Here is an 11292-nt window from a genome sequence, read left to right on the forward strand (position 1 = left end):
CGAGGCAGCGAGGGAGAGGTTATAAATGATGGTGCAGCCTGTGAAAACAAACCACAGCCCTGCACTGATTACAGCGAGATCCAGAGCACAGAGCAGCAATTAGCACGGCAAGAAACATTTATCTGAGGGGAGGGGAGGGAGGAGAGCGAGAGAGGGAGGAGAAAAGAGGGAGGAAATGAGGAGAGAGGGGAGTTATTGTAATTCACTGTAAGAAATTGGATGTAAAATAACAATGCAGAACTGGCAGTACAGTTGTAATTATACTGACGCACATTCAACATTCCAAGGTTTAGCTGTTGCTTTTCAAAATCTTAAATGTTGTTCAAAAAATCAGGACAAGTCTTTGTGATTTTAGTTATTAAACGCTTTATTCCTCTTAAATCACATGCTTGTCTCAACAGTCTCAACCTTTTTTCAGTCATGGCACCTACAGCACAGCACTTTTCATTTACCTTGTGTGATCTGCTATAAAGTGTGGCAATGTATACCAACTTTTTGGTTAGTATATAATGCAGCACATATTGTCCATGCACGGTTTCTGCTTCTTTATATGAAAGTGTTTTACCTTCTTTTTTGGATCAGAAATTTGCTCTGGACACTCCAAACTAGTAAATTATTCAAAACATCAGTCTCATTTTTACCTTAACATAATCTTAAATTGTACCTTTTATATTCATTTTCTAAAGCTGTGGTTTCAATAAGAAACAAAACAAATGTGATGTGATGAGTTCATTATCTCATTGTTCTGACCTGTTGCATACTGACCACCAGGGGGCGCAGAAAACCAGTAAACACTGATAAGCATGTGATTCCCATCATAATATGTCTCATTTTTTGAATAACATTATTTCAAAGTAACGGTTTTCTTAACGTGTGGAATTGTTGGTCACTCTTCCACATTTTATTATGAATTTAAAAATATATATATATATACATCATTCGCGGCTGTTTTTCAAGCATCTATTATAGTGATACGGATGATCCTCAAACACAGATGAACTTGATCACAAATGTAATCTTCATAAGGCTCTTTCCTCAGTGTTGGGCCAGGCTCAGGCTGCTGCTGTTGTGATCAGGTGTTGGATCAGGACCCAGGATCTTTCTTCCAATCACCTTTATATTTGAAAAGAACATAACACTTTTAATTCAAGACTTTTCATATAGTTTCACAATATCACAGTAATGAATCCCTATATTTCGTGTGTGAACAGGACGTCCTGTGTAGGCAGCGAGTCAGAGAAGTGTCCGCTCTCTCGTCAGTGTGGTCGCTCAAATTAGATCATGTCTGTGCTGTCACCATGGCACCGCTATGTGTTTGGCCTCTCTTTGATCACTTCATCAGACCCCCCCCTTCACGTGCACACTCTTGTCTTCACGTGCACGCCCTCCCACATGCACGCTCACACAGACCGACAGTAGTATTGGTACGTAGAAGCCCGTGCATGTGAATGGCTGTCAGTCCAGCCTGTCTCAAGTGTCCGGGCCCAAAGGCAATCGGGACAAAAAGGAGTGACGGGGCGCTGTTATTGGCTGTGACGCATCTTGATTGACAGGTGCTGGCAGCTGTGTGGACTCCCAGACACAAAGAGACATTGTGGGCTTTGTGAATGGGCTGAGAAAGATGGCAGGCCACCGCCATCAAAGCATTACACGTTTATTCTGAGATCTCTGGGGATAAAACGTGTGATATTGAGAGATCAGGATCTCAGTCTGTTAGGCAAAGACAGAACTGTCCACACTTGTACTAACCTTTGAAACAAGGATTGTGCAAAATTGTTGCAAAAGCTTCATATTTTCACAAATATTAATAGTAAAAACCAAAGCTGACCATGTGTAGCGCTCAAGATTTGAGTCCTGGAAGTGCATAACGCATAAAGTATAAGGTCAGACGATGACTTCATGTTGAGTCTACAAATGCGCAAAATGCTTGCAAAATTCTAATCTTCCCGGCAAGATAAATTCTCGTGATTTTTGTGAGTTCACAAACTCTTGAGAAATCATCTTGGTCCTGCTGATTTGTTTGCAGTCCGCACCAGTGGTTTAACAGACCAATCACATTGCATTTAGGGCCGGTAGGCAGGACTGGAACCAATCACAGAGCAGCATTGTGGTTTGGGCTGAAGTCAGAATAACCTGAACCAAAACAATCATAGTGGCGCTGACAGTCGTACTATTTTAGAAGAAATACTGTTTTGTTTTTCAAAAACGTGACATTGGCACTTTGTACGTTTGCGGATGAGAAAGAGGACTTCTTCCACTGTTGTGATGTTTCAAACAATCAGCGTGTTGCATTTCTTTAACGTCCCAACAGCAGAGTGAGACACATCTTTTTTGCAAAAACAAAAAGTCCCATATTTTTGGCTAAAAATAAGCTGAGTGGACTGGTCATCAAGTGTTCGAACCCAAACACAGACACAAGAGAGGTCCGAGACTCACAACTATTGTGGGAATTCATCTTCCTATGCAAAATAATAATATTATCAATATCCAAGTTAAAAACAGCTGCCACTAGCGCTGACGTTGGTGGTTGGCAGCAAAAGATGCTTTGTAGAAGAGACAGTATTGACTTATAGAAGACTCACATTTCATTGGAAATTCAAACTGTATTATATATGAATTCATTACTCAAGAAAATCTAAATTTGACCATATTCAAAGTGCAGGCATAGTTCTCCAGACTATTTGCTTACAGATAAAAAGCTTCAAGCTTTTGCCCCGAGCAATTTTTTTTATTTTTTTCAGTTGAATTATCCAAAGTGATAGTTTTGTTTTCCACTCTCAGTTTCACGTCTCACCAGTCTTTATCCTCCAGTGCCACGTGTGCTGAATTTATGCTTCAAATGTGCTTGATTGCTGGCTCTTGGTAAAGGCTATGGTCTGCATCTCCTCAGCCGCAGCCAGATAGCCATCCAGAGCCCAGCACTTAGCCACCGCCAACATACATCACACGCTACACGCTAAAGCTAATCATGAGCTGCTGTTCATTTAGCATCCATCTGAGGTGTGACAGGAGCTGTAAACTGTGAGGAGGGGGTGAGGAGGGCAGGAGGAGAGGAAAGTGCTCTGGACATCTATCCATCAGCGGGACAGTCGGCTCCACGTGGCGGGTTGATTGGTGCTAATGGCTAACACATGGAGAACGCCGAGAAAGCCTGTTCACTCATGATTCTGTTCATTTACAACAGGTAAATAACGGCGCATAATTTATAACATTTCTTCAAAAATTCAAAAAATAAACAGCACATGTATTTACGTATTTATTTAGCGTTACCACAGTCAGTGTTACTGTTACCACAGTCTGGGTTACCACAGTCAATGTTGCCACATCAGTGTTACTGTTACCACAGTCAGTGTTACCACAGTCAATGTTGCCACATCAGTGTTACCATAGTCAGTGTTACCACAGTCGGTGTTACTGTACCACAGTCAGTGTTACCACAGTCAGTGTTACCACAGTCAATGTTGCCACATCAGTGTTACTACAGTCAGTGTTACTCTTACCACAGTCAGTGTTACCACAGTCGGTGTTACCACATCAGTGTTGCCACAGTCAGTGTTACCACAGTCAGTGTTACCACAGTCGGTGTTACCACATCAGTGTTACCACAGTCGGTGTTACCACATCAGTGTTACCACAGTCGGTGTTACCACAGTCTGTGTTACCACATCAGTGTTACCACAGTCAGTGTTACCACAGTTGGTGTTACCACAGTCGGTGTTACCACATCAGTGTTGCCACAGTCAGTGTTACCACTGTCAGTGTTACCACAGTCGGTGTTACCACATCTGTGTTACCACAGTCGGTGTTACCACATCAGTGTTACCACAGTCAGTGTTACCACAGTCTGTGTTACCACATCAGTGTTACCACAGTCAGTGTTACCACAGTCAGTGTTACCACATCAGCGTTACCACAGTCGGTGTTACCACATCAGTGTTACCACAGTCGGTGTTACCACATCAGTGTTGCCAGTCAGTGTTGCCACATCAGTGTTACTACAGTCAGTGTTACCACAGTCAGTGTTACCACAGTCGGTGTTACCACAGTCGGTGTTACCACAGTCGGTGTTACCACATCAGTGTTACCACAGCCGGTGTTACCACAGTCGGTGTTACCACTTCAGTGTTACCACAGTCAGTGTTACCACATCAGTGTTACCACAGTCGGTGTTACCACAGTCGGTGTTACCACAGTCGGTGTTACCACATCAGTGTTACCACAGTCAGTGTTACCACAGTCAGTGTTACCACATCAGTGTTACCACAGTCAGTGTTACCACGGTCAGTGTTACCACAGTCGGTGTTACCACAGTCGGTGTTACCACAGTCGGTGTTACCACATCAGTGTTACCACAGTCGGTGTTACCACAGTCGGTGTTACCAAATCAGTGTTACCACAGTCGGTGTTACCACAGTCGGTGTTACCACAGTCGGTGTTACCACATCAGTGTTACCACAGTCAGTGTTACCACAGTCAGTGTTACCACATCAGTGTTACCACAGTCGGTGTTACCACAGTCGGTGTTACCACAGTCGGTGTTACCACAGTCAGTGTTACCACATCAGTGTTACCACATCAGTGTTACTACAGTCAGTGTTACCACATCAGTGTTACCACAGTCGGTGTTACCAAAGTCGGTGTTACCAAAGTCGGTGTTACCACAGTCGGTGTTACCACAGTCGGTGTTACCAAAGTCGGTGTTACCACAGTCGGTGTTACCACAGTCGGTGTTACCACAGTCTGTGTTACCACAGTCAGTGTTACCACAGTCGGTGTTACCACAGTCGGTGTTACCACAGTCGGTGTTACCACAGTCGGTGTTACAACAGTCGGTGTTACCACATCGGTGTTACCACAGTCAGTGTTACCACAGTCAGTGTTACCACATCAGTGTTACCACAGTCAGTGTTACCACAGTCAGTGTTACCACAGTCAGTGTTACCACAGTCAGTGCCACAGTCAATGTTACCACATCAGTGTTACCACAGTCAGTGTTGCCACATCAGTGTTACCACAGTCAGTGTTACCACAGTCGGTGTTACCACAGTCAGTGTTGCCACATCAGTGTTACCACAGTCAGTGTTACCACAGTCAGTGTTACCACATCAGTGTTGCCACAGTCAGTATTACCACAGTCAGTGTTACCACAGTCGGTGTTACCACATCAGTGTTACCACATCAGTGTTACCACATCAGTGTTGCCACAGTCAGTGTTACCACAGTCGGTGTTACCACAGTCGGTGTTACCACATCAATGTTACCACATCAGTGTTACCACAGTCAGTGTTACCACAGTCGGTGTTACCACAGTCGGTGTTACCACAGTCGGTGTTACCACATCAGTGTTACCACAGTCAGTGTTACCACAGTCGGTGTTACCACAGTCGGTGTTACCACATCAGTGTTACCACATCAGTGTTACCACAGTCAGTGTTACCACATCAGTGTTACCACATCAGTGTTACCACAGTCAGTGTTACCACATCAGTGTTACCACAGTCAGTGTTACCACAGTCAGTGTTACCAAAGTCAGTGTTACCACAGTCAGTGTTACCACAGTCGGTGTTACCACATCAGTGTTACCACAGTCAGTGTTACCACATCAGTGTTACCACAGTCAGTGCCACAGTCAATGTTACCACATCAGTGTTACCACAGTCAGTGTTGCCACATCAGTGTTACCACAGTCAGTGTTACCACAGTCAGTGTTACCAAAGTCAGTGTTACCACAGTCAGTGTTACCACAGTCGGTGTTACCACATCAGTGTTACCACATCAGTGTTACCACAGTCAGTGTTACCACAGTCAGTGCCACAGTCAATGTTACCACATCAGTGTTACCACAGTCAGTGCCACAGTCAATGTTACCACATCAGTGTTACCACAGTCAGTGTTGCCACATCAGTGTTACCACAGTCAGTGTTACCACAGTCAGTGCCACAGTCAGTGTTACCACAGTCGGTGTTACCACATCAGTGTTACCACATCAGTGTTACCACATCAGTGTTGCCACAGTCAGTGTTACCACAGTCGGTGTTACCACAGTCGGTGTTACCACATCAATGTTACCACATCAGTGTTACCACAGTCAGTGTTACCACATCAGTGTTACCACAGTCAGTGTTACCACAGTCAGTGTTACCACAGTCGGTGTTACCACAGTCGGTGTTGCCACATCAGTGTTACCACAGTCAGTGTTACCACAGTCAGTGCCACAGTCAGTGTTACCACAGTCGGTGTTACCACATCAGTGTTACCACATCAGTGTTACCACATCAGTGTTGCCACAGTCAGTGTTACCACAGTCGGTGTTACCACAGTCGGTGTTACCACATCAATGTTACCACATCAGTGTTACCACAGTCAGTGTTACCACATCAGTGTTACCACAGTCAGTGTTACCACAGTCGGTGTTACCACAGTCGGTGTTACCACAGTCGGTGTTACCACATCAGTGTTACCACAGTCAGTGTTACCACAGTCAGTGTTACCACATCAGTGTTACCACAGTCGGTGGCTATGTTTACATGCAGACCAAATGTAGAAATGTTGTCATTATCTGATCTCCGGAGTTATCCGATTATTGAAATGCCATGTAAACTGTTACATCTGATGAGAGTAATCGGATTGTTCATACCTGTGAAGGTTTTGAAAGATTTTTTTTTTTTTAATTGAAAGTTGTTACAAAATTAATTGTATTTTGTCTTCCAAATACAACAGTTACTCTAAAAAAAAAATCCCATCTAATTATTTGGTAATCTGAATTTTCTAATTATCTGGGTTTTTGTCATATGTCAGTCAGTCAGTGTTACAACCTACAGTCAGTATTACCACAGTCAGCGTTAATAGTCAGTTGGTGTTGACAATAGTCAATGTGTTGACAATAGTCAATGTTACCACAGTCAGTTGGTGTTACCACAGTCAGTTGTGTTACCACAATGTTACCACAGTCAGTTGGTGTTACCAGTCTTACCACAGTCAGTTGGTGTTACCACAATGTTACCACAGTCAGTTGGTGTTACCACAGTCAGTTGGTGCTACCAGTGGTACCACAGTCAGTTGGTGTAACAGTCAGTTTTGACCACAGTCAGTTTTGTTATAGTCAGGGTTACTACAGTCAGTGTTACAACAGTTGTACTATGTGAATGATTGTTAATGTCCACTAAAATGATGTACTTCAGATTATGACAAATCAAAGTTCCACTATTGTGACACCCTTATTTAAACCCAGGTAGGATGTTTGCAGTGGTAGGTGTGGATGCATACAGCCAAAACAAATGACCCACTTAAATAGATTTTCCTCCTCTCCTGCCTCTCCAGCATGGTTCTGCTGCTGCGTCCAGTTGTTTCCAGATGGACAGATTGTCCCAGTGCGGACCCTAGGGTCACGTTTGACCTGGAAGTGCTGTGATTGGTCCAAAGGTCACGCTGCCAACTCCTGATTGGACAAGAGGTCATTCTTTTGGCCAGAGAAGGTCCCACCCCCATCCATCATTGTCAGCGGGCTTCTGTTGGCACCATTATTTAAGAGCAGTAGTGTGTGCACCATGTGTCCACTGTGTGTAATCAGTTTGGATGTGGTTGGTCAGGAACTGTAGGACTCCACACTGTAACCAATCTTACACAATATCTTTTAACAGCCAGAAGTGGGTAGGGTTGCCAAATATTTACTACCGTTATTTCAAAATATATTCAAATAGAAGTACAAAGCAGTGGTCAAAGATATTGCTCAAGTCAGACAAAAAGTATGTTAAACTAATACAACCGGACGAAACATCTGGTTTATAATTTAAAGTTAATGTAATTTGAAGGACAAAACATTAAATTATGCACAAAATCAGGTATTTTCAAAGGGTAGACACACAAAGATAAACAAAGTCATATTTGAAGAAACGGTGCAAGGAACACAAATATTCAAATAATTTAACATTGTCAACCCTAAGTTTATGACATTTGTAGATTTACTCACAGTTGGAAGAGGAACTAACACTTTTACTCACTTCACCCTCATGTAAGAGAATGTTACACTTTGTAATATTTAAGTAGAAGTAAAAGTATTGAGCCTAAAAACTACTATCCAAGAGTGTTTGTCTCTGTTATAGCTACATGCCATGGTATTGTCACATGTCTTTTACTGTCTCACCTCATGGTCACAGACCTTGCCCTCAACACTTAGGCCAGTCATATTATTGTACAAGCAGACAATTGAGGTATTGGACAATTGAGGTATTGGACAATTGAGGTATTGGACAATTGAGGTATAGGACAATTGAGGTATTGGACGATTAAGGTATTGGACATAAAACCCAAAAGTTGGCATCAGTGTGCTTTTTAAATGTTTGACTTCTCATGTGTCCCTGGTGTTTTCTGGTCTGGTTTTCAGGCGCCGGGCTCTCTCAGACCTAACACCAGGGCCTCAGAGGACACTGTAGCTTCAAAGTCCAGAACATCCTTTGGACAGTCCAGTTTTTTTTTTAATGGACTCGCTGACTTAAAACTGCAGACTGACCTGAACATCTTCAGCAAACTTCTGAAAATATGGCTGAAACCAGGGCACACACATGATCATTTGTGATATTCATGTTATTATTGTATACTTTACACATTTTTACATAATATAGAAAGGTTTTGAAAATCAGCATTTTTGCCATAACGCTTGAAACAATGCATCTGGTTCGTCCAATGTTATTGCTCTGTCTATATCAAATAAACAAATAAATAAATAAATAAAATATTCAGAGAAGTGCAATTTGACTAAAAGCATATAAGTAACTGTAATTAAGTATTTCCGTACCTTTGTAAACTGCAGACATGAGTAAAGCAAGAAGTGAAAAACATAGAGCTGCCATTTTAGGTGAAAGGGACCTCGGTCATTGAACAGACAAACAAATATGAGAAGTTAGAATAAGGAATACATGTTATCCCTGTCATAAACGTCTTCTGCATTTGACCCATCCTTCAAAGCCACTGGTGCAACCTGTCAGGACCAGTGAGGCCCTTCTTAAGCTACGGTAAATGAAGCGTTGTATTCTTTTCTTGCTGTATTACAACCAGCCAAATTGGAAGACATTTTAACTTTTCACCACTCAAGCTGCTCACTCTAGTTAAATTAGCGGTGAAATGGGTGAATGACTTGAACGTTGAAAAGTGAGCCTTGGATCTGATGAGGCATTCATCACATGGACGGAGGCGAGGCAGTGAGCGGTGATTGCTGTAGCATCGTGTTCGGATTATCCTGAGAAGTGTTTCCATGTGCACTCAGACACGCACAAGACCTCAACCAAATGTGTGGAGCAAAACCAAAGGATCGCCAAATAAACTATCAATATCATGTCTCATTAGGAACCAAGGTTTACTCGATAGGAAGATGCACATGGAGTGGTACGTACGGTCTGTCGTTTCTCATGTCAACATCTCTCTGGACACTGGAACCGAGCTGGATTCTCTCTTACGTAGGTTTTTTGTGCCCTTTGGCCATATTCTTGGGTGGGTACGCAATTCTGTCTTGTAAACTGAAGGTTGGTTCAATTTCCACTAACCACGAGTAACTTAATTAACTAGGTTGTTATTTGGGTTCCTGTGAATCATGTTACAGGATTTTTTTCCATCGGACAGGTTTGAACAGGAGCCACGGGTAACCCTAAAAAAAAAAAACGGGTATAGACATGAGGCAAGTTGGGTCAAAAATAAAAACATTCTCTAGTTTGTCATGAGCCCCTCCAAATAACTTACAGAAATCAAGTTAAAAGGAATTCTGTTTTTTTTTTTTGGCCGTGGCTGCAGAGCCGCGGCCCGCGGTCAAATGGCCGCGCAGTTTCAGGAACCGCGGGACTTCTCTTATAGCGTCATGGCTAACCCTAACCTTAACCTTAACCTTAACCTTAACCCTAACCCTAACCCTAACCCTAACCCTAACCCTAACCTTAACCTTAACCCTAACCTTAACCTTGACCTTGACCTTAACCTTAACCCTAACCCTAACCCTAACCCTAACCCTAACCCTAACCTTAACCTTAACCCTAACCTTAACCCTAACCCTAACCCTAACCTTAACCTTAACCTTAACCTTAACCTTAACCCTAACCCTAACCCTAACCCTAACCTTAACCTTAACCCTAACCCTAACCTTAACCTTAACCCTAACCCTAACCTTAACCCGGCGCGGTCTAAAACGGCGCTAAAACGCGGTCAAATAGCGGCGCAGTTTCAGGAGCCGCGGCGCGCGGCCAGCACAAAAATAACATGGCAGTTTCGGCCGCGCGCCGCGGCACTGCAGACACTTCCTTTTTTTAAAATTGTTCAAATCGATTTTTTGCAAATACACAAACCCAAGGCATAAAAATATGTTTTTCAATGAATTTCAAATATTCTTTAAGAAAAATCTTTCAAAATATATCAAAAAGATGTCCCATCCACGTGAGCTGCTCTAATGCTGTTTCAGACAGTTGGTCCTTTGATTTGTTTGTGTTTTTTTCTCATTTCTCAAATATTTTAGACTGGTAATTAAAGTCTGTCAGTCAAGCAGCTTCCTGATTAAGGGCCTAAACAGCAACCATGCGTCTTCAAAATTCATGTTTTTATTTTGCAGCCTCAGTAAAAAGAATGGGAAGGACTGTTTGTATCAGCACCAGGATGTTTGAGGTGTATGACACACTTGAATTTACCATACAGTATTTTGGCCTTTATTGGAAAATGATATTTCTTACCTTTACCTTTGCATTTGTATTTTATGTTTCAATTTAATAATGCTTATATTTTCAAAAGACTTTAAAAGCAATGCCCGTATTTCTAGCGATTGGCCACTTGGCTAATATTGTTTGGTTAAAAGCAAAATTTTCCATGTATTTTTCCCCCCATTAAACACAATCATAGGTTTGCAAATAAACAACTTTCACACACAAAATGTCACCAGCATTTTAACACTTAACACAGCCATTTATATTCATTGATGGAGGGCCAAAACAATGAATCACCAGCTGGTGCACGATATAATCAGAGTCTGTATCTCAGATCAGAATCTATTATCCAGTTGTGCTACTCTGAAATCTGAATAACACCTCCAAATCTAAGTACTGGGTTTATATGCAATTTAGAAATCCTGTTATTAATGCTTAGGTTGGAATTAATTTATTTTCTGGACCTTCATGACAGAGCCAGTGACGCTGTTGTAACCAAAACCAGCTCTTGGGTTTCCTGGAGAGACGGTGTTTTTCAGACATCTCGGTCATTACGGCGGCGGCTTGGCGTCTGTGTGTATTTTGCTTGTATACAGTGGCCTGGACACTGGGTGGG

The sequence above is a fragment of the Eucyclogobius newberryi genome, unplaced genomic scaffold (assembly GCF_026437365.1).
Source record: "Eucyclogobius newberryi isolate DKJ021-1_F unplaced genomic scaffold, fEucNew1.0.hap1 SCAF_13, whole genome shotgun sequence".
In the NCBI taxonomy this organism is placed as follows: Eukaryota; Metazoa; Chordata; class Actinopteri; order Gobiiformes; family Gobiidae; genus Eucyclogobius; species Eucyclogobius newberryi.